This window comes from Rhinoderma darwinii, chromosome 10 (genome assembly GCF_050947455.1).
Source record: "Rhinoderma darwinii isolate aRhiDar2 chromosome 10, aRhiDar2.hap1, whole genome shotgun sequence".
NCBI classification, from domain to species: domain Eukaryota; kingdom Metazoa; phylum Chordata; class Amphibia; order Anura; family Rhinodermatidae; genus Rhinoderma; species Rhinoderma darwinii.
In genome coordinates, this window is record NC_134696.1 from 31,879,434 (window position 1) to 31,904,293 (window position 24,860).

Below are 24,860 nucleotides of genomic sequence, written 5' to 3' on the forward strand. Positions count from 1 at the left end.
AGTTTCACGTACAATGCAATAAGCTAAAACAATTCATTGTGGGTGCTGAGGGCATTAGTCATACAAAGGAGAGGGAAGACTCTTGTTGACTTCAGTGGAATTTAATTGCTATACTGAACGGCATTATCACAGCCTCGTAAATAACCCTAATTGCTTTACACTTCCCCGTAAGCTGGGCCGTCAATAGGTTTTGCATCGATTGTACATTTTCTTGGATTTTTTCACATATCATTCTGTTCGCACATGACAAAGATCAGCAGAATTATTTGAACATTTAGAAATAAATGTTAATATAACAAGCACGTTCAAGGCCACTGTGTCATTGAACATGTTGGACAAACCCCGGTGAGACTGTTAGAGATACAGCTCAGTCTCCTTGGTGTCCGGTTGTCCATAACTGACCCCAATTCTGCTCGCTAGCTCAGCAGTGCCCTGCGGTATGCTGTAGGCTCTCTCTCGTTATACGGTCTTTAGGGCCTCATAGTTGTGCAGGTGGAATAGGTGATTTATCAGCGTCAAGGTTGGAAGAATAAGGGAGGAAAGGGATGTAATTCGATTTGGAGCCTGGTGGCTGAATCTGTTTGCCCAGAAGACAAGTCATAAAACCTACAGCAGGACAGGTCTCCTAAAGAGAAGCGAATGCGTGTCAGCGAGGAGAGAGGCGCTAGCACAATGCAGAGCACTGTGGCTGACGGCTGCCTTGTCAAGCTATCTGCCGTAATGAAGCAGTCTGGCCTGGGGCTACCTTCCCTCCCACCGCTGAGCATCGAGGCTACAGCCTCTTCACGCTGTCACACAGAAGAACTACACCTGGCAGCAGCAGGAGGAGGGGGGAGTCACGAGGACGGGTTATTGGGTCACTGCATCCCTCTTACTGTATTTTAACATGAAGATTTCAGTCTTAACCCATTTTCCACGTAGTAGGTCATGTCTATTAGCTACGTGCTTAATATAACTCCTCATTTGGGGTTGGCACTATTTGCACAGTATTTGGTGATATTTTTTTGGTTATATGTATCATTATTTTTAATCTAATTATGACTGAGGGTAAACAAGGTTTTTAAATTGTATAAATTGATAATATATACAATGTCGGTAGGGCTACGTTCACACGTGGGGTATTTACTACGCACTGAAAATATGCAGTAAAGTACAATACATTTAATGTGAATGGGGTTTTATTACAACATCATGTCCTGCAGAAAAACCTGTGGGGTCTTTTCTAATCCACAGCCCACTCTATGTATTACAGATTCCTTCTGGATTTTGCAGCCGATTTCACCCATTGTGTTGTATCTGCGATATAATCCACATGTATATCCGTATGTTAATTCATGCAGATTGTCTTGCAGATTTTTTATAGACATCGGGGAAGATTTATTAAGCCAAATATGCAAAAGTTCTTGCTCAAATTGCGCAAAATATCTGGTGCACATGCCGTGTTTCAGATTTAATAGACACATTTTTGCGCCTTACTAAACAGTTTTGCAAACTGTCTTGAAAATGGGGCATGTCTAAGTGGAGTTAAAAAATGTGCCAAATTTATTAAAAGCGAGCGACACAATTTTGGTGCAAAGTAAGCTAGCCAAGAGGTGGCGTAAAGAAGAGAATAGTCTAACATATCTAGCAAGATGCACCAAATCTATTACACAGCGTGCGCCATTGAGATAATTTTGGCTCATGTTCTGCCTACCTGGTCTAGTTTTAAGATGTCTAAATTTAAGACAGTAATAATAAAACTTGTCCATTCTGTAGACAATACTGCAACCTGTGCACCTAGCTTAAGTGGAGGGATAAGAAGTGCTAGCATATATTTTTTAATATATAATATTATATATATTGTTTTTATGATAGTGCTATCTATCCGGCATTTGTTCCGTGGGAGTCAAAGTAAAATTAGGGGATTGTCGCAATCTCAGCTACCGCTGACACTTTGCAGTGGTTGCATAGGAAAACATTAAGGTTACGGTAATCCTGTGAATTTACTGCAACTGGCACCAAATGTCGCTGTGTAACTCCAGGCTTTAAGTGGCCATAGACACAAACGTTTAGTCCCAATTAAAAAAAATATATATATTATTGAAATGTTCATCCATAGATATTTTACTTTGGTCTGAATTATTCTCATACAAAATCGTTCTAATCATGGCAAAAATCAGCATTGCACCTCATAAGACATTTGCAGTTGATACTATTGATAACCAGTAGCAGAGAACATTTTTAAGCCTGTGTGATTCCATTTCCAACAGATGGAACATATTTCCATTAATTAGAAATTTTCATTTGTTACCATAGACTTAATAATTGTTGGTGTCAGTCCAAGTTAGTGCACTTATAGGCTACATTATCTATGGTTACTTAAAGCAGAGGTACTCCAGCACCTGGGGCAAAGATTCAGTTTGCTCCCCCCCCCCCAACCTCTTTCCCAACAACTTCTTCCCCCTCCCCATGTTTGTTTTCTCTACCAATCAATGAGGTGTCATTTTTTTCCACACATTTTTTTTGTGTAACCAGAACTAAGCTCAGTATGTAAATACAGCACCAGAACCAAGCTCAATATATATACAGCACCAGAACGAAGCTCAATATATATACAGCACCAGAACAAAGCTCATACACATATACAGCACCAGAACCAAGCTATATATATATATATATATATATATATATATATATATATATATAGTACCAGAACCAAGCTCAGTACATAAATATAGCAGAAGAACCAAGCTCATTATATATATATATATATATATATATATATACACATACATATATATATATATATATATATATATATATATATATACACATACATACATACACACAGTACCAGAACCAAGCTCAGTACATATATACACAGTACCAGAACCAAGCTCAGTAAATATATACAACACCAAAACCAAGCTCAGTACATATATACAACACCAAAACCAAGCTCAGTACATAAATACAACACCAGAACCAAGCTCAATACATATATACAGCACCAGAACCAAGCTCAGTACATAAATACACCACCAGCACAAATACAGCTCAATTTAGTACAACCCTTGCTATATAGGTTTGCACTAAATTGTATACAGTTCCCAGCATGGCCCGCACAATGGTAAGGATATCTTGGGAGATGCTGTTTCACAAAAAAAAAATTCATACCATCCATCATGACGTCATCGCCGCTTCCGTCTATGAAAGGCGCTCATTGGCAGGGTAGAATGACTTGCCCTGTCAATCAGCGCATTTTAACAATGCAAGCGGTGCAAAGAAGTAATCTCGCAGCTTGCGTTGTTGAAAGACGCAGGTACAATTAAAGTTAAGGAGGGAGTGGTGGCGGCTGCTTTCAGTGGCACCACCACCTCAGAGAAGCAGCAGGCCGCCGTCATGAATGGTGTAGCCCTGGCGCCCCCCACCTTCCCTCTTAGTTGCGCCCAGGGTACATGCCCCGCCTGCCCCTCTCTAGCTACGCCCCTGCTTAAAGGGGTTGCCTCATGAAAATAACCCGTGTCCATATGCCTTATTAGAGCATATTGATATCATGCAGAGGGGTCCACCATTAGGGCACGTTCAGACGTAGCGGATTTGCTGCAGAATTCTGCTTCGGACAGGCCACAGTGGAAATCGCCGCAGACTTTTCTTTCTTTGGTTTCTATAGCTTTTTAGTTTACTTAGTTAACAGTGCAGAAAATAGCTTGCGGTGTGGAGTTTATGGTCTACAGCATGGTCATCCTGTTGCGGGGAAGCAGAAGATTTTCACTGGGGATGCAATGCAAAGGCTGAAACCTATGGCATGTCCACTGTGAAATCCACCATATCTGAATGAACCTTTACATGTGCAAATTTTGCAGCAGATTCGTTGCGTAATTGCCAGAAATTTGAGGCAAAATCTGCAGCAGAAAACTTTCGCCACATCTGAACAGGCTCTTATGGACCCCCCTCTATGAGCCAGAACCAGTGGCATAACTACCGCGGTAGCAGCCGTAGCGGCTGCTACAGGGCCCAGTGCTTGAGGGAGCCTGTGCCGCCAGCTGACACGCCCCCCATATGCCCGGGGGGCGACACAGGCCCTCTCATGCCTGTAGGCGTCGCTAGCACCGGAGGGGGCTCCGGTGCTAGTGACAGCCAAATACATACATTAGCGCTGAATGGCCGGACATGTTCCGACCATCCAGCGCCTTACAATGACTCTGATTGGCTAGTGGCACGATGACATCATCGCGCCGCTTCCATGCTTGAAAGGCGCTGATTGACGGGGCAAGTCATTCTGCCCCGCCAATCAGCGTCATTGGACGCCGCTCGTTCAGCTCCAGCAGACCTGCTCAGAAGAAAGCAGATCTGCATCGCCAGTGAACAGCGTGGGAACGGGATCATGTGAGTATGTAAAGTTTTTTTGTTTTTTTTCTCATAAAACTGTGAGTGGCATTATCTATAGTGGTTAGCACTATTGCCTTGCAGCTCTGGAGTCCATATGTGGGCACTATCTACAGAGGGTTGTATGTGGGATACTATCTACAGGGGCTTCTATGTAGGTCACTATCTACAAAGGCTCTATGGGGGTCACTATCTACAGGGGGCTATGGGGGCACTATCTACAGGGGGCACGGTGTGTGTGTGTGTGTGTGTGTGTGTGTGTGTGTCTGTGTGACAGTGTATGGTACTATTATAATCAGGGACACAGTGTATGGCGCTATTATAGTTAGAGGTGCAGTGTATGGTGCTTTATTATATTTAGAGGTGTTTAGAATTTTAACTTTGTTTATAAGTGCAGAAATGTTTTAAAAGTGAGAAGCTGAAGACATCTGAGCGGAAAACTGCAGAAATGGGTCATGGCCGGTAGAAATCCATCATAGATGTCTGGACCGGAAGGAGAAGAAAAGAACTAGAATCTGAGACATCACCGGTGAGTTACTTAATGTAAATGTTTATTCTGCCTCTAATCAGTATTGTAGTCACTGTGTGATCTGCAGCGAGATGATGGTAGTATGATTATTTTTTTGTGAAACAGCATCTCCCAGCATAGCCTTTACATTGTTCAGGCCATGCTGGGAGCTGTAGTTTTACGCCGTACAAACCTATACGGCAGGGGTTGCACTAAATTGAGCTGTATTTGTTCTGATGTTGTATATATGTACTGATCTTGGTTCTGATGCTGTATGTAACTACTGAGCTTGGTTCTGGTACTGTATATACGTATGAGATTGGTTTTGGTGCTGTGTATATATGTAATGAGTTTGGTTCTGGTGCTGTATATATGTACTGAGCTTGGTTGTAGTGCTGTATTTAAGTACTGAGGTTAGTTCTCGTGCTGTATTTATGTACTGAGGTTGGTTCTGGTGCTGTATATATGTATGGGCTTGGTTCTAGGGTTGTATATATGTACTGAGCTTTGTTCTGGCGCTGTATATATGTCAGAGCTTTGTTCTAGTGATGTATTTATGTACTGAGCTTGGTTCTGGTGCTGTATATATGTACTTAACTTGGTTCTAGCACTGTATTTATGTACTGAGCTTGGTTGTGGTACTGTATGTATGTCAGATCTTGGTTCTGGATCTGTAGTTATATAGGATATATTTATAATAACAAAATTGCAGGGCAGATGGAATTGTTCTCAATTCATTGTATATTTAATGGGAATCTGTCAGGTAGTTTTAACCCCTTGAACCGCCACCATGCGGTAATACATGACCTGACAATATATCCAAACATTCACTTGTATGGTTTTTTCAGATGCAGCAAAATCCTTAAAATCCACTTTTAAAACGGCGCACACTATATGCTAATTACTCATTAGAGGGTCATGGGGCGGAGCTGCTATCCTGAAGAGTCACATAGTCCTGCCTCCAAACGCACCTTTCCATGTTTGAGTGACATCTCCCTGGCTGATACAACTTTCTCGGATGCGCCATTGCCTTGTGGCACTATACATAAGGGGGGGAGTTTGTGTGGCACTATACACAAAGGGGGCTGTGTGGCACTATACACAAGGGGCAGCTGTGTGGCACTATACACAGGGGGAGCTGTGTGGCACTATACACATGGGGGAACTTATGGCACTATTTACAAGGGGGAGGGCTGTGTCTCTATCTACAGGGGGCTGAGTGTGGCGCAATCTACAGGGGTTCGTGTGTGGCACTTTCTACTAAGGGGGGGCTGTGCTGCACTTTCTACTAAGGGTGGCTGTGGCACTATACACAAGGGGGGGCTGTGTGGCACTATACACAAAGGGGGGCTGTGTGGCACTACACACAAGAGGGAGCTGTGGGGCACTATACACAAGGGGGAGCTGCATGGCACTATTTACAAGGGGAGGGCTGTGGTTCTATATACAGGGGACTGAGTGTGGTGTAATCTACAGAGGTCTGTGTGTGCCACTTTCTACTAAGGGGGGGCTGTGGCACTATACACAAGCGGGGGGCTGTGTGGCACTATACACAAAGGGGGGCTGTGTGGCACTATACACAAAGGGGGGCTGTGTGGCACTACACACAAGGGGGAGCTGTGTGGCACTATACACAAGGGGGAGCTGTATGGCGCTATTTACATGGGGGAGGGCTGTGGCTCTATATACAGGGGGGTTGAGTGTGGCGCAATCTAAAGGGGTCTGTGTGTGGCACTTTCTACTAAGGGGGGGCTGTGCTGCACTTTCTACGAAGGGGGCTGTGGCACTATATACAGTGGCAGCTGTATAGCGCTATATACAGTGGAGGCTTTATGGCGATATCTACAGGGGGGCTGTATGGCACTATCTACAAGGGGAGGTGGGGTCGCTATCTACAAATGGGGTGTGACACTGTCTATAGGTGGTGCTATATAGCACTGTCTACAGGGGGGCTGTATGGCACATTCTACAGGGTGCACTATTTATAAGGGGGGCTCCTTGTGGCACCCGGGGGGGACCCGGTCAAGAGTTTGCTATGGGCCCAGTCTTTCCTAGTTACGCCCCTGGCCAGAACAGTATGAGCAGCTCCCATTCTGGTGGGCTCGAGCCGTTCCATGTATGAATAAAATTAATTTGAAATGCCTGCCTGGCCATGGCTTCCCCTGGCCAAATCAGCCATCTCCTATTTGAAAGGGAGTGTGTCTGATTAGAAAACATAGTTTAATTTGTGGTATAAAAATTCCCATGCTATTTATTTTCTTCAGTACTGGCTGCTCTTTACCTCTGCTCCATTAGGACATTGCTATAGATTATGACTAAGCTGCATGGTGATCTAAATTGCAAAAATTGAAGTGGTCTAACGACTAATGTACACGACCATGTGTGTCGCCCGAGTCCCGACCGTGATCCGTGGAAAGATAGGACATGTTCTATCTTTCTACGGATCGGAGAGTCGGATCTGTTTTCACGGACCCGATTCAGACACTGAAGTGAATGAGTCTGTGAAAACTATCGGGTGCCTCTCGGATGCTGTGAAAAACACATCTCCGGTCTTATCATTGACTCAGGCTGCTGCTCTGACCCTCATTCATTTGTTATACTGCAGCTTTGTATGCACAAGTTAGAAAAATGTTAAACCCCATTCACATGTAACGAAAAATAAAAAAATCTTCACAAATTTGAGGGCATGCTGTAGACGCTGTGTTACATGTAGCATGTCCTCAAATCCGTGCTTAAAAAAACTGCTTTACATACTTCTTATTCCAGCAATGACTTTCTCATAATTTCCTTAGAATGTGCTTGTGCTTACAGTTTGTAAGAAAAGTAAACTATCATTAGTCTTTGCTCTCTGTTCAGACAAGCAGCAGTAGAAACTGCCAGTCACGGCAAAACATCAGAAAGTCATGGCTGCGTGATATTCAAGCATTTATAGCTGACCACCAGCTTACACGGCTTCTGCCAGTACTGATATACAGGCACTAGGATCAATGATGGTAATGATAGTAGTAATGATACTATGTTGCACTTCCAGAAAAAGGAAAATAGCAACGGAAGTTTAAAAATAATTATGAAGCCTGTGGATTCACGGTTTCTGTTGTTTTAGACACTGATATATCCGGCTTGCCCTAGGGCTCACAAGGAACCAGAGATCATTGCAGTCAAAGCTCTGCACTAGGTCTTACATTACACTGACTTGTCCACAACCGTCTTGCTGATTACTTGGCATGGAACAATTCCCCTCTCAAACTATGTGTTGCCTTCAAGGGAATTCTGAGCCCAAGGGAACTTCAAAGCAGGGTGCAGAGTTATCTATTCATCTCCTCGGGGGTATCCTACTTCACTAAAAGATTCTGTTATATAATCTTCCAAATAGGCTTGTCTGAGGAGCTTTACCTAATGCCAGGGTAGCGGGACTGTGTCTTAATATTCACTATTTTAGTATTCACTAATATAACATTTCTGTGCACGGTATTTTATAGTGGGAATACCTTTTTAGAAAAACTATATCTTTTTTTTCCCCAAAGACGCTTCTCATGACAACTTACTGCAGGATACAGTATTAAGAGGAGAATATTTAGAATTTACCTGGTTTAGTTCGTAGTTTTACACTGGTAGTTGAACTGAAAAAAAATTGATGGCCTATCCTCAGGATAGAATGCTAGCAAAAAAGTAGGGCAAAAATAATGGACATGCACATCTAGCCAACAGCAAAAATAGCTATTGTTGTACCATATAGGGCAAAGGTTTTGCACTCCATATATGTCTATGTGTCGTCCACCCACTTATATTGTTTCTTATCCTCAAAATAGGCCATCAATATCTGGTTGGTCAAGGGGCCGACTCTCGGCACCCCCACCGATCAGCTGTTTGAAGGGGCCGCGGCTTCATCGCTTATGTTGCTCAATACTGTAAAGTATTACAGCTTCCACTCATTCAAGTGAGTCGGTTCCTCATCGATCAGATATTGATGGCCTATATTTAGGTTAGGCCATCAATTTTCTTTTACCAGATGACCACTTTAAAGCCTAACTCAACCAAACAGAAAATAATCTTTCTGAATGTACTACAGTAACTACATATTAAACCAAACAACAGGTAAGTTCAATTGTACACGGTTATTGAAACATTCTCCTCTCTGCTTTACTATACCATTGAGTTTGTATTTTGCTTTCATGCCATAAATGTAGCTCATGTGGCTGCTACAAGGTCCATGGAGGGAGCCAGTCCATTCTAGGTTTAATTGTCCTCACTTTATTGGGTAGTGATAACCTGGACAAGGATGTGGTCTCCATAGGTGCTGCAATGATAGCAAATAAGTGGAAAATGTGAGTCATGAAAATGGGATGGGAGCACATGGAACCTCCTGTAACAGGTGGTTAGGAGTGTGGTGATGTCAAACAGCACCTAAAAAGGGGCCTCATTTTTATCTTTGCTATGCTTTCCCCCAACCTTTATTTATTCCATTGTTTGTCTATCTTTATGAATTTATAGATGCAGTGTGTCTATAAAGGGTGCTAAGCTACCACACCTCAATCCTGATTACTGCCAAACTTGGAAGTCCCCCTTTTGCCTGATCACTAACTGCATGGAATTTTCAAAATGTCCTGCTATGAAGAGTTCTCATTAACTTGGCTACCAAGGCCCTAAATGCATAACTGGCAATAATATTGGGGAAGATCTGTAGAAAAAAGTGCATCGGAAAAGAGGTGTAATTGTTCAGAGCTACGATCAGCTCACTGCTATCATTTAGCTTAGGGCCTGACAAATAGGAGCTGTAGTCTGACCGGTTGCAATGGCAATTACACCTCTTTTCCCAAGTTTCTATTATTTTTTGCAAAAGTGCCCTCTTGTGAGTGAAAAATTTCACATTGATATATCATACCTTTCACCTTCTGACCCGTCTGCGCCCACCTGTTTGCCTGTTAAGTAAATGCCAGTGAATCAAAACTGCTTGAGGGCATTATGTGGAATACTTAGACACTCACACTAGTATTTTTCAAACAAAAATTCTCTTATGACCACTGTTCCCTCTAAATTGTACTCCCAGGAAATGACAGATTAAAGCCTCATGCACACAACTGTGCACCACAACATATAGCAGCCTGTATTGTAAGATGTATATTGCACCATATTCCTGTATACCTCTATATGAAAATAGAAATGCATTGCTACCGTATTTGGGATCCATCATGTGCATAAGTGTACCTGTCGTTTCAGGTGATTTTTCAGAATAAGCTGTATATGTGGAATAACACTATTTCTGGCCATTATATGACTTGTATTCTGCATTTTTTTTGTAATTCTTTATTTAAGGAAAGTTTTCACATAAATTTCAAAAGAGATACAGAAAAGGAAAAATGTATCACAACATGTGAAAGGTCTGGACGACCGCCTAAGTAGAATATGTCAGCGGGATAATCAACATGCATTAAGACTTATATCATATTACTACCAGGAGTAATCATAGTGCCAATTAACATAAAATAAATGAAAAGGGGAAGGAACTAAATATAAGGGGTTAAAAAGAAAAAAGAAAAGAGATAGCCTAGACAGACTAACAAAGGTCAATATATATGACTGTGACCTGTCAAACTTATGCAGGCTAAAATGCTTTCACGCAAAAACCTGTCCCTCATTGGTACCTTAGGCCCGGAGGTTTAAGAACTCAAGGAGCAAAGCGCACTAAATTCTGGAGAGTTACGAAAGTCCAGCCACTTCTGCCAAATCTGAAAGTGAGAGTCGGAGCGTCGATGAACGAGAGCTATCGACTCATTCATGTCATGTATGTGTAATACTTCAAAAACCCACTCTGACACAGTGGGGGCTATGCTACTTTTCCAGTGTCTGGGAATCACCGTTCTTGCTGCAACCAATAAGTATCATACCAAAGTACGGGACAGGACCTTAGCGGAACCCGGGATGATGGATAGGAGTAATACGGTTGGACAATCATCCAAAGTTATGTCAGTGATTTTCCTAATCAAAGTTATTATAGAATCCCAGAACGGATGGAGCAACTGGCACTCCCACCATATATGAGTCATCGTCCCCCTCGCCTGTCCACAACGCCAACATCGATCAGACGTAGAAGGGTATGTCCTGTGTAAGACAACAGGAACCCTATACCATCTGGACAAGATTTTGAAATTAGTTTCTTGTGCCTTACATGAAATTGATAATCTATGGCACAAAGTGAATGCCTTAGACCAGTCTTCAGGGGGAATAGATACAGCTAGTTCTTTTTCCCAGCTAAGCGCATAAGAGGGTTTCGGTTCCTTCTTCTCATTTAACAACAGACCATAGATGAGGGCTATCACTTTTGATGTTGTGGAGGGCGAGGAGATCAGACGCTCAAAAGGAGTCAAATCCCTATGCAAATGAAGGGGCTGTCGACATTTATTAAAGTAGTGTTGTAGCTGGAGATAGTCCCATCTTGTCCTTGAAGACCTAGAATTTACTGGCACTAACTCCTCATATTGTTGCAGTTGGCCCAATACCAGCAAATTTTTAAATGTTAAGCCCTCTCCGGTGGCTCATCCGGTTCTACCCAAGAAGGAGGGCTGTAAACCCGGGGCGAAATCCCTATTCCCCACAATCGGCGTCAGTGGTCCATCTCTAGAAAATAAGCCAGACTGAGAAAGATATCTGTTAAGGGTCCTGAGCTTATCGCCTATCACTAGTGGTAAGGTCAGAATCGAGGCTCTGGACCAGGTCGAACCAGGTGCCTAGGGGAAGGAGGGCAGCGGTAATGCCGCCTGAACTGCCTCTAACTGTATTCACAGTTTCCGAGACGGGGCATGAGCGATGTCATATAATCTCGCCAGAGTTGCTATTCTGCATTTTTTTGTAGTTTTTCCTTATGCAGGCTCTATCCCTAATTATTATTTTGCCATGAGTTGGTGGGTGGAGCCTAACTGCTGTAATGTCTTCTATACACAGCACTTATAGGTAAAAGAACATCCTGCTCCCCTATCTCCTTGAAGCACACCTTCAGAAACAGAAGCAAAATGGAGGACATTATACAGCAGTACTGAGCAGTGTAACTGTGAATCCAGCACTGGGGTAAGATAAAACACTTACTAGAAGCTTCAGCAGCGTCTCTGTTTGTCTCTGCCTCTCTCTCACTCAGCTCCTGCTCTCTCCTCCCCCTCCGCTCTCTATAGACTTCTAAGGGCAGCTGTATTCTGACCCGTCAGTGAGATGATAATCTGTCTCATTTCTCAAGATGGATTTAGCGTTTAGGAGGGGGGTGGAAGCTGATAAGTGGAGAAAAAGTAATATTTCTGTAATAAGATATATTACAAAGTTTCTTATATTTGTTTTTACTATAGATTTATGCAAAGTTTCAACAGTGCCCATTTAAACCTTGTTTGGACAGTGCTTTCTCCTACATTATCTGTCACTACTTTGACTTTTCTGTGTTTCTTTATTGTATTTGTGTGTTAATGCATTTATCCTCTTTGAGGCTCTATTCACAACCTGCAACCTTCCTGTCAGGGGTTCTTGTATTTTTGAGGACAAGAATAGGGCAGTCTGCTGTGCTTTTATGGGCAAAAATACCAGAACCCCAATGAAAACTTGGCGGACCCCATTATAAATCAATGGGATGTGTCAGGATATGTTGGCACCTGTTAGAATTCGTCATAGCTGTCGTGTTATGACGTTCGTGTAAAGAGAGCCTTATCACATTATACAGGCTTTATATTAATAAACAATAATACAAATAAATATAGAGATTCGGATTCCAAACAGGTATAGCTGCTTGTTATTGGAATGATGTTTTATTCCTTTTCCGGAGCACACACCTTAGAAGGAACATGGCTAATAACACTTTCCATCACAGTCTACCTTTACTTTTGTAAGTCTTATGACCTGTGACTGTTTCTAAGGAACTTGGTGGAGACTCTGATTTATAGCAAGAAAACCATACAAGCTGCAATAAACATTATAGGCTCAGGCTGGGTGGGAGAGTACAGGACAGGTGAAGATGTTTTAGAAAAAAGTCTCTATACTTTGAACTACACTACCGTTCAAAAGTTTTGGGTCACCCAGACAATTTTGTGTTTTCCATGAAAACTCACATTTATTTTTATCAAATAAGTTGCAAAATGACTAGAAAATATAGTCAAGACATTGACAAGGTTAGAAATAATGATTTTTATTTCAAATAATCATTTTCTCCTTCAAACTTTGCTTTCGTCAAAGAATGCTCCATTTGCAGCCATTACAGCATTGCAGACCTTTGGCATTCTAGCTGTTAATTTGCTGAGGTAATCGGGAGAAATTTCACCCCATGCTTCCAGAAGCCCCTCCCACAAGTTGGATTGGCTTGATGGGCACTTCTTGCGTACCATACTGTCAAGCTGCTCCCACAACAGCTCTATGGGGTTGAGATCTGGTGACCGAGCTGGCCACTCCATTACAGATAGAATACCAGCTGCCTGCTTCTTCCCTAAATAGTTCTTGCATAATTTGGAGGTGGGCTTTTGTCATTGTCCTGTTGTAGGATGAAATTGGCTCCAATCAAGCGCTGTCCACTGGGTATGGCATGGCGTTGCAAAATGGAGTGATAGCCTTCCTTATTCAAAATCCCTTTTACCTTGTACAAATCTCCCACTTTACTAGCACCAAAGCAACCCCAGACCATCACATTACCTCCACCATGCTTGACAGATGGCGTCAGGCACTCTTCCAGCATCTTTTCAGTTGTTCTGCGTCTCACAAATGTTCTTCTGTGTGATCCAAACACCTCAAACTTCGATTCGTCTGTCCATATCACTTTTTTCCAATCTTCCTCTGTCCAATGTCTGTGTGCTTTTGCCCATATTAATATTTTCCTTTTATTAGCCAGTCTCAGATATGCCTTTTTCTTTGCCACTCTGCCCTGAAGGCCAGCATCCCGGAGTCGCCTCTTCACTGTAAACGTTGACACTGGCGTTTTGCGGGTACTATTTAATGAAGCTGCCAGTTGAGGACCTGTGAGGCGTCTATTTCTCAAACTAGAGACTCTAATGTACTTGTCTTGTTGCTCAGTTGTGCAGCGGGGCCTCCCACTTCTCTTTCTACTCTGGTTAGAGCCTGTTTGTGCTGTCCTCTGAAGGGAGTAGTACACACCCTGTTGTAGGAAATCTTCAGTTTCTTCGCAATTTCTCGCATGGAATAGCCTTCATTTCTAAGAACAAGAATAGACTGTCGAGTTTCACATGAAAGCTCTTTTTCTAGCCATTTTGAGAGTTTAATCGAACCCACAAATGTAATGCTCCAGATTCTCAACTAGCTCAAAGGAAGGTCAGTTTTATAGCTCCTCTAAACAGCAAAACTGTATACAGCGGTGCTAACATAATTGCACAAGGGTTTTCAAGTGTTTTCTAATCATCCATTAGCCTTCTAACACAGTTAGCAAACACAATGTACCATTAGAACACTGGAGTGATGGTTGCTGGAAATGGGCCTCTATACACTTATGTAGATATTGCATTAAAAACCAGACGTTTGCAGCTAGAATAGTCATTTAGCACATTAACAATGTATAGAGTGTATTTCTGATTAATTTAATGTTATCTTCATTGAAAAAAACTGTGCTTTTCTTGCAAAAATAAGGAAATTTTCTAAGTGACCCTAATATTTTGAACGGTAGTGTATATTTCAAGGGCATGTCCAGACATAGCGTAAACACTGTGGATTTTCCACAAAGGATTTCATTGTGGAAAATCTGCAGCACAAGGCCTGATTTGCATCGCGTTTGTGCTATCCGCCGAGCGTATACGTTTTCAAACATTCAAAAAGTATTGAAACGTATAGCCCGGTGTATACATACACTATAATGGGTCAAAAGTAGACCAAAATAGCACCCGTTTGGTCTATGTTTGTCATGGTTTACGTTGGGATACTGTTTTTTGAAAGTACTGAAAAGCGTAGTCTGCTACGCTATTCTGTACTTCAAAAAAAGTGTACACGACATAATGTTTTTTTTTAGCATTGATCTCAATAGACGACGTATTCAAACTTAATGCTATATGTTTGTATCTGTTTCCATACAGTAAATCTATCCGTTTTAAGTTTTTTTCTATCAGTCTAAACTTTAAAAAAATAAATACCTTTTTTACGTAAAAAATGAACAGAATCGTATATCGACGTATGAGTATACGCTAAACGTACACGGTATAAAAAACACAGAAGTAAACAGAAAATGGTACACATTTGTAATTCAATGGTCCACATTTTTATAAAAAAATCGTATACGCTTGGCAGATAGAACAAATGCGATGTGAATGGGGCCTAATACAGTGGATGAGATTTCAACAAATCTCATCCACATGCTGCGTAAAAAAACAGCAGAAAAAAACTTTCAGAAATTAATTTTCATTGTGTTTTTTTTTAATCCGCAGTATGTCAATTTATGCTTCGGAATCGCTGCTTTTTTGTTGCAAGTTTTCCCAATTTAATTCAATGGGGAGGTAAAACCTGCAACAAATAGCAAATGTTGCGATATTGGCGGCAAAATAGCTTCAATTTCGTAGCAAAAATCTCAACTCAGAAAAAAAAGCTTATACTTACCCTGGTCTCTCTAGTCATGGCGAAACATCCCTCTGTTCTTTGTCCAGGCCGGCCTCCTGGGATGACTGCTGCAGCCAATCACAGGCTTTAGCGGTCACATGGGATGAAACATCATCCCATGAGGCCGGACTGCACGGACAACTGAGGGACGCTTCGCCATGACTACGGAGACCGGGGTCAAGGTTGCCAACCTTTTTATTAACTTTTTTTAACATTTTTTATTTACTTTTTACACTTTCTTTTTTGACCGGCAGCTCCGATCTCTGCTAGAATACATTACACTACCTAGGTAGTGTAATGTATTCCAACTGTCAGTGTGACGTCACAGTCACTCTGACAGTAAGTCTACGAGGACAAGCCGTAGGCTTCCATATATGGCAGACCTGGAGGCCGTTATCTGGCCTCCGGATACCATCACAGGCATCAGCAACCCCCACAATTGCATGGGGGCTGCTGATGTGCTACCAACCTCTTAAATGCGGCGATCGCAATCGAGCACCGCATTTAAGGGGTTAATTGCCTAAATCAGCAGCGATGAGCCGCTGATCGGCAACAGTGGAATGTCAGCTGTCGTGGACAGCTGACCTCCCGGTTCCCGATGCACACTGTCACCGACAGTGTGCATCGGCAATGACACAGTGACTTCCTGTCACTCTGACAGGAAGCCTATGAGTAGACTGGTCCTGATAGGCTTCCGTACATGGCAGACACGGAGGCCATTACTTGGCCTCTGGTCGCCATGCTAGCCAACTGCAAACCTCACGAATTCAGTGTGAGGTCTGCCGATGTGCTAGAAACCCCTAAAATGCGGCGATTGCAATCGATCCCTGCATTTAAGGGGTTATTTGCCGAAATCAGCGGAAATGAGACGCTGATCGGCAACAGTGGAGTGTCAGCTGTCGGGGACAACTAGCCTCCCGGTTCTCGGTGCACACTGTCACCGACAGTGTGCACCGGGATCCGCGCAGTAACTATGTCCTCGTGCGCTAAGACACTGGCCACCGGGACGTACAGTTGCGTCGTGGTGCGCCTAGGGGTTAAGGGTAGGTTCACACTGAGTTTTTTGCAGGCAGATTTTGACCTGCCTGCACTTTCTTTGCAACGTTTTTCAGCCGCGGCCATTGAGCGCCGTGGGTAAAAAACGTAGTGAAATCCGCTTTCTCTGCCTCTTATTGATGTCAATAGGTCAGAGATGGAAACGCAGGAAGAAAGAGCATGACGCTTTTTAATTCCCGCGAGCATAAATAAACGCTTGTGGGGAAAAAACGCTTCTGCCTCCCATTGAAATCAATGGGAGGCGATAACTGCCAGTTTTTGGCGCTGTTTATAACGTGGTTTCCACGTAAAAATCAGCGCCAAAAAACTCTGTGTGAACTAGCCCTTATGAGTTCTCTTTGTGAAGCAACCTCTTTAATTCTCATGGATCCAAAGAAAACAGAAAAAAATTATCCTATGTAGGCTGTCCAGTGTCGATGGTAATCTTGATAGGGCTTTCGATCAGAAAGGATCGCAGAGGGATTATGCTTAAAAAGTATATTCTTATTTACTAACAAGCCCTATCTGAATTACCATTGACACAGGAGCGCCTACATATTCTGTTTACTTTGGATCCTGCGAGACATCGGTAGAGCTGTGAAAAGCCTACACCCGATGTTATCTTTTAAAGGGAATGTGTCGCTAGAATTTTTTATTTTTTTAGTTAAACAGTTAGTATATAAATGATACACATTGTTCTAATTTTTTAATTTTTTCACAAGTCAGGAAATATTATAAATTAGTTAGTAAATTGTAAGTTCATTTATAACATTTCCATGTGCTGGTCACTAGAGGGAGCAATTCCCAAAATTGCAGCATTGGCATGTGGTAAAGCAACCTCATTGCTTTATGCTGCAAAATTGGAGAAGACACACTCGCTCTAGTGTCCTCAAACAATCCCCCCTCCTTTATCCTGGCTAGTGCCAGGAGAAAGGAGGGGATTGAATGTGCAAACCTCCTACACTGTGTGCCGCCATTTTTTGAGCGAATGCACAGTGTAGGAGGGTTAGATACAGTGGTAATCACACAGTATAACACGAACATACACACACATCACATACACAAACATAACTTACCTGCTCCTGCTGCCATCGTCGCTGTCGCCGCCGCCTCCGCTCCTAGTCCTTGCTTCTGAACATATGGACAGTAGCCGCGACCGGAAGTAGACGTCTTACTGTCCGGCCGTGGCTTCCGGTCCACATGAATATGGCGCCGGATATCGCTCTGCCGAAGACCTCCTTTTGGTCTGTGTGGGAGCGGCGCATGCGTCGTTCCCACACAGAGGCCGTACGCTATAGTTAATGGAACGGCTCCCGTTCGCATTCTCTATGGGGATGTATGTGCCGTATTCCATCTCTGTATGTGTCGTTAATCGACACATACAGAGATGAAAAAAAAAACGGCAGCCCGCATAGAGAAGTAAAAGAAAGAAAAAAGAAAAAAGTACAACACAAAAATGACATACTAAAAGCAATAAGATAAAAATAATATAATTTGTGACACCTTCCCTTTAAGGCCAGCGAGCTGTGTATTAGAGTCAACACGTACCAAAATTGAGTTGTGCCGATGAACCAGAACAACCGAAAAAGGTGAGAAATCACTTAATACCTATGTTTTAACGTTTTCGCTAAGCCTATGATCCCGACAGTATGACCTTAGAGGAGCGCCAGTGTTTCTTCTCTTCCCTTTTTTCTTCTTCTTCAAGTTCTTTAAATCCTATGTCATAGCCTGAATGATGAAAACCTATGATAAAAAAATGATAATAGCGTAAATTAAAGTCTGATTATATTACATAGTTACATAGTTAGTACGGCTGAAAAAAGACACATGTCCATCAAGTCCAACCAAGGGAAGGGAAAAGGGAAGGAAAAATTTCTACACATAGGAGCTAATATTTTTTTGTTCTAGGAAATTATCTAACCCTTTTTTAAAGCCATCTACTGTCCCTGCTGTGACCAGCTCCTGCGGTAGGCTATTCCATAGATTCACAGTTCTCACTGTAAAGAAGCCTTGTCGCCTCTGCAGGTTGAACCTTTTTTTCTCCAGACGGAGGGAGTGCCCCCTTGTTTTTTGAGGGGGTTTTACAAGGAACAGGATATCACCATATTTTTTGTATGTGCCATTAATATATTTATATAAGTTAATCATGTCCCCCCTTAGTCGTCTTTTTTCAAGGCTAAATAGGTTTAATTCTTTCAATCTTTCCTCATAACTTAAATTCTCCATGCCCCTTATTAGCTTCGTTGCTCTTCTTTGTATTTTTTCCAACTCCAGGGCATCCTTTCTATGAACTGGAGCCCAGAACTGAACTGCATATTCTAGATGGGGCCTCACTAATGCTTTGTAAAGTGGCAATATTACATCTCTGTCCCGCGAGTCCATGCCTCTTTTAATACACGACAATATCTTGCTGGCCTTTGAAGCAGCTGATTGACACTGCATGCTGTTATTGAGTTTATGATTTACAAGAACACCCAGATCCTTCTCAACAAGTGAATCCGCCAGTGTAGCTCCCCCTAGGACATATGATGCATGCAGGTTGTTGGTACCAAGATGCATAACTTTACATTTATCTACATTAAACTTCATTTGCCAAGTGGACGCCCAAACACTTAGTTTGTTTAAATCTGCCTGCAATTCACAAACATCTTCCATAGTCTGAACTATATTACATAGCTTGGTGTCATCTGCAAAAATAGAAATAGTGCTATTAATCCCATCCTCTATATCATTAATAAATAAGTTGAATAATAGGGGTCCCAGCACTGAACCCTGGGGTACACCACTTATAACCGGGGACCATTCAGAGAAGGAATCATTGACCACAACTCTCTGGATACGGTCCTTGAGCCAATTCTCAATCCAATTACAAACTATATTTTCTAAACCTATAGTCCGTAATTTACCCATTAGGCGTCTATGGGGGACAGTGTCAAATGCCTTTGCAAAGTCCAAAAACACTAAATCCACAGCGGCCCCTCTGTCTAGACTTCTGCTTACCTCTTCATAAAAACAGATTAGGTTAGTTTGACAACTTCTGTCCTTAGTAAAACCATGCTGGCTGTCACTTATAATGCTTTTTATTGTCACATAATCCTGTATATAGTCCCTCAATAGCCCCTCAAACATTTTCCCCACGATGGATGTTAAGCTTACTGGTCTATAATTACCCGGGGAAGACCTAGAGCCCTTTTTGAAAATAGGCACCACATTTGCCCTGCGCCAGTCCCTTGGCACTATACCAGTCACTAGAGATTCTCTGAATATTATGAAAAGGGGGACAGAAATTACTGAACTAAGCTCTTTAAGAATTCTAGGGTGTAACCCATCTGGTCCCGGAGCCTTGTGCACATTTATTTTATTTTATTTAGCTTGGACCATATCTACATTCATCCAATTCAGTATATCAGCCGATATATTAACAGCACTGGCACTGGCTACATCAGCTGCTCTTTCTTCAGTTGTATATACAGAGCTAAAGAACCCATTTAGTAACTCTGCCTTCTCTTGATCCCCTGTGATCAACTCCCCATTACCATTATCTAGGGGTCCTACATGTTCAGACCTTGGCTTTTTTGCATTTATATGCTTGAAGAATTTTTTAGGATTTGTTTTACTATCCTTGGCCACCTGCCTTTCATTTTGTATTTTTGCTAATTTTATTACATTTTTACAGATTTTATTAAGCTCTTTATATTTTACAAAGGCTACAGCTGTACCCTCAGATTTGTATTTTTTAAATGCCCTTTTTTTGTCATGTATTGCCCCTTTCACAGAAGGTGTAAGCCATGTGGGGTTTAATTTGAGTCGTTTATACTTATTACCTGTAGGAATAAATTTTGCACTATAATAACTCAAAGTAGATTTGAAAATCTCCCATTTATCATTTGTTCCATTATTTGACATTAGTTCTTCCCAGTCTATATCCTGAATTGCAGCCCTCATCCTGGGGAAATTGGCTTTCTTAAAATTAAATGTTTTTGCCCGCCCAGCCTGCGTTTGTTTTTTACAGTATAGGTAAAATGTAACTATATTGTGATCACTGTTACCGAGGTTTTCACGAACATTGACATTCCCAACAAGATCTGCATTATTAGAAATGACCAGATCCAACAGAGCTTCACCTCTAGTCGGGTCTTCCACAAACTGGCCCATAAAATTTTCCTGCAACAGGTTGAGGAAATGTCTCCCCCTTGCAGTTGTAGCCGAACCATGACACCAATTAATATCCCGGAAATTAAAATCTCCCATTATCACTACAGTACCCGCCTGTGCAGCCCGCTCCATCTGTTTATATAGCTGAACTTCCATCTCCTCAGTTATATTGGGGGGTCTATAGATTACACCAAAAGTAATTTTTTCAGTGTTTACCTCCCTTTCTAGTTCCACCCAGGGCTGCCATCAGGAATTTCTGGGCCCCATACTGCCAATGAGTCTGGGCCCCCGCCCCCCTCGTTATTAGGAGGGGGGGTGAAATGTAAAGGGGCGGGAGGTAGGGCACATTAAAAAGAAAACTCTTTGGAGGAGCAGGGCAGAGACAGGAGGTGGGTGTCGGAGGGCAAAGGGGAGAAACTAAGTCCCAGGGCTGGGAGAACTGAAGGTAGCAGTGGTAGCCAGGGGGACGCAACCTCACAGGGGCTCTGTGGGGGGCAAAAAGGGAAAGTGAGTGTGTGTGTATGTGTGTGTGTATGTAGAATCTGTCAGGGTGTAGGAGGGCAATATAAACAAAAATCATTGCACTGAAGCCCTATACACAGCAGAGTCACTCACCAAAATGTAGTCCCTAAGATCTCCCACCGCCACGGGCATGTCTGGATGATGCTTTTGCATTCTCTTCACACGCTGCACACACGTTATCTGTGTGTAGCGCTATCTACAGGGGGCTGTGTGTGGCGCTATCTGCAGGGGTGGGTGAGGCGCTATCTACATGGGATTGTGTGGCGCTATCTACATGGGATTGTGTGGTGCTATCTACAGGGGGCAGTGTGTGACACTATCTACAGGGGTGTGTGTGTGTGGCGCTATCTACAGGGGGTATGTTCGGCGCTGACTACAGGGGAGTGTGTGGCACTCTCTACAGGGGATTCCAGTCCAGGAGGAGACCCTGACCTCACTGTCCATATATGGACAGTGACCTCAGGGGCTACCTCTAGGAGAGGAATCCCCGACCAGAGTGTCGGCAACTCTCTGGCCGGGGATTTCGCTCCTGGATGGGTGAATGGCAGAGCAGGAAGCTGATACTTTCCTGCTCTGCCATAGTATTCAATTGTATCTGCATCCTGTGGACGCAGATACAATTGAATATGGCAGTGGCTGAGACACGTCTGGGACAGTAATTTGCCGGGACTGCCTCTTTAGATTCAGGACAGTCCCTGCAAATTCAGGACTGTTGCTAACTATGCCTCCGGTATAAGCTTTCTCCCCCTACCCAGGTATACTCTCTCCTTCCTCTACCCCTCCCCATGTATAATTTCTCCCCTCCCTTCAGATATCATCACTTTTCACCCAATTATTACCCCCCCCCCCATTGTATAATGCCTCCTCCAGTGGAGGGATGTCACGATACCAGAATTTGGACTTCGGTACCGATGCTTTGTGTAGTATTGCGATTTCGATAACAAAGCGATACTTTGCCAACAGTAATAAAAAAACAAAACAGTTCTTCCATTTCTTATGTGAGGCACGAGGTGTGATGGTAAATTTAACCTCCATGTGCCTCACATTAATAGTAATTAACCCCATCATGTTCCTCAATTATAAAGGGTTAATGTGTAAGGTACATGATGGGGTTAATTACTATTAATGTGAGGCATATGGAGGTTCAAAATTCATAATACCTCGTGCCTCACATTAATAAGTGAAAGAAGTTTTTATTTTATTTTTTACAACGTACACATCATAAATGATGCAAAAAAATTGTTGTGCAGGTTATTACAGCCGCGCCAATAATGAATGTGTATATTTTATGTATTGAGACTTATTTTAATGTGTTTTGTAAAAAAGGTGTATGTGTATTTTTTTTTATTTAACATTACTTTATGTTTTTACTTTCTTTTTGAAACTTTAATGTACTGGTATATATCTATATACGCATAGTACACAGGCAGTTGTTAGGACAGACCTGAGTATGCCCTAACAGGAAATATGGTAAGACAGCCCTGGGGTCCTTCATTGGACCTTGGGCTGTCTGCCCATATATGGTATGTCCCTCAATCGCGTCATAGGGATTCCTGTGACGTGATCCAAGGGGCATCCCCCCTTCTTATTTTCCCCTGAATGCTGCAGTCAGCTGTGATCGCAGCATTCAGGGGAATAGCGACAGAGATGAGAGGTTTCTCTGATCTCTGCCTTTATAGAGTGGGACTGCGGCTGTGTAATACAACCATTGCCCCGCCCCGCACGCGGTCAGCACGAGGTGATGCGGGCGGCGCTGCACTAATGAGCGGCGGTTCAGGCACTGAAGACAGAACATGTGGGGGTGTTTTGTAGTGCGCCCGCCATGTTCTGTTTTCAGTGCCGCCGCTCATTAGTGCAGCGCTGGCCGCATCACATAATCCTGGCGGCGCGCACATGTCAGGACTCCGGAGCAGGGCCGTGACTGTGTTACACAGCCGCAGCTCCGCTCTCATACATTCATGTATTACAATATTGAGCTGTGCGGCCGCACAGCTTAGTATCGAAATACATGAAATAACGGTATTGAACCGTTTGGGGGTGCACGGTATCGAAACCGTATCGAAGTTTTGATGCATCGTGCATCCCTACTCAAGTGCCATCCTCCCTCCATTATTATCTCCTTCCCACTCTAGCATCATTTCCCTCCCTACCCAATGCCATCTCCCTGCCCCCATTATCATCTCGCTGCCCCCATTATCATCTCCCTGCCCCCATTATCATCTCCCTGCCCCCATTATCATCTCACTGCCCCATTATCATCTCCCTGCCCCCATTATCATCTCCCTGCCCCATTATCATCTCCCTGCCCCCATTATCATCTCCCTGCCCCCATTATCATCTCCCTGCCCCCATTATCATCTATCTGCCCCCATTATCATCTCCCTGCCCCCATTATCATCTCCCTGCCCCATTATCATCTCCCTGCCCCCATTATCATCTCCCTGCCCCCATTATCATCTATCTGCCCCCATTATCATCTCCCTGCCCCCATTATCATCTCCCTGCCCCCATTATCATCTCCCTGCCCCATTATTATCTCCCTGCCCCCATTATCATCTCCCTGCCCCCATTATCATCTCCCTGCCCCATTATTATCTCCCTGCCCCCATTATCATCTCCCTGCCCCCATTATCATCTCCCTGCCCCCATTATCATCTCCCTGCCCCATTATCATCTCCCTGCCCCATTATCATCTCCCTGCCCCCATTATCATCTCCCTGCCCCCATTATCATCTCCCTGCCCCCATTATCATCTCCCTGCCCCATTATTATCTCCCTGCCCCCATTATCATCTCCCTGCCTCCATTATCATCTCCCTGCCCCATTATTATCTCCCTGCCCCCATTATCATCTCCCTGCCCCCATTATCATCTCCCTGCCCCATTATCATCTCCCTGCCCCCATTATCATCTCCCTGCCCCCATTATCATCTATCTGCCCCCATTATCATCTCCCTGCCCCCATTATTATCTAACTCTACCCCCTCCCCATAGAAAGCACGTCTGTATTGGTTCACACTGCAGCATAGGATTGTATCACTCAGCTCTACAACGGCTCTTTTCTCCTGTCCTGTGTAAACAGAGGGAGAAGACAGGTTTATTGCCACATGTTACACAGGACGGGAGATAAGAGCTGTAGAGCTGATACAATCCTATGCTGCGGTGTTAACATAATACAGAGGTGGGGAAGATATTTACTTTCTATGGGGGCAGGAGGAGATTTTTTCAGGAGGCTCCGGGCAGCAGCAGCCGGACACAGACATAAGTTAGTACTCACTGTGTCTGAAGAAGAAGACGACGACTGCTGCTGCTGCTGGACGTATCCTCCGAGGCTGAGCTCATAACTCCCGCTGCTGTGATGTCTCCACCCCTTGTCTCCTCCCCACACGCTGTCACACTGTTGCGGAGGAGGAGGGGCAGGCACATGTCACTCTCCAGCGGGCCCTTACGGTTTTATTCTGATGTAATGAACGGGCCCCTGCTTCGTGATGGGACCTGTTCCTTTCACCGAAATGAAATCGTAAGAGTCACACTGCCGTGAGTATATTAATTCCAGCGGCAGAGTGCGGGCCCCTTTTTTTAAAATTTATGCCCGGGCCCCTCACTGCAGTACCCCCAGTCCCCCCCTGATGGCGGCCCTGGTTCCACCCACAAGGTTTCAACCTCCTCACAGTCTTCACCCACTATTGTCTCTTTCACACTCGCCTTCATATCAC

The 24,860-nt window shown here is 43.4% G+C and overlaps 1 long non-coding RNA gene across 1 annotated transcript in view; it reads right to left on the bottom strand.

Annotated features, from left to right (window-relative positions):
* The window catches only part of LOC142661949 (uncharacterized), a 257,736-nt gene extending 233,101 nt beyond the window's left edge, over positions 1-24,635 (bottom strand). The window contains exons 1-3 of the long non-coding RNA XR_012850844.1: positions 24,422-24,635; positions 18,077-18,211; positions 11,957-12,132 (exon numbers count right to left, since the gene is read on the bottom strand). This is a non-coding gene — a long non-coding RNA (uncharacterized LOC142661949). The remainder of the gene's footprint in view (positions 1-11,956; positions 12,133-18,076; positions 18,212-24,421) is intronic.
* Between the last annotated feature and the right edge of the window lie 225 nt (positions 24,636-24,860).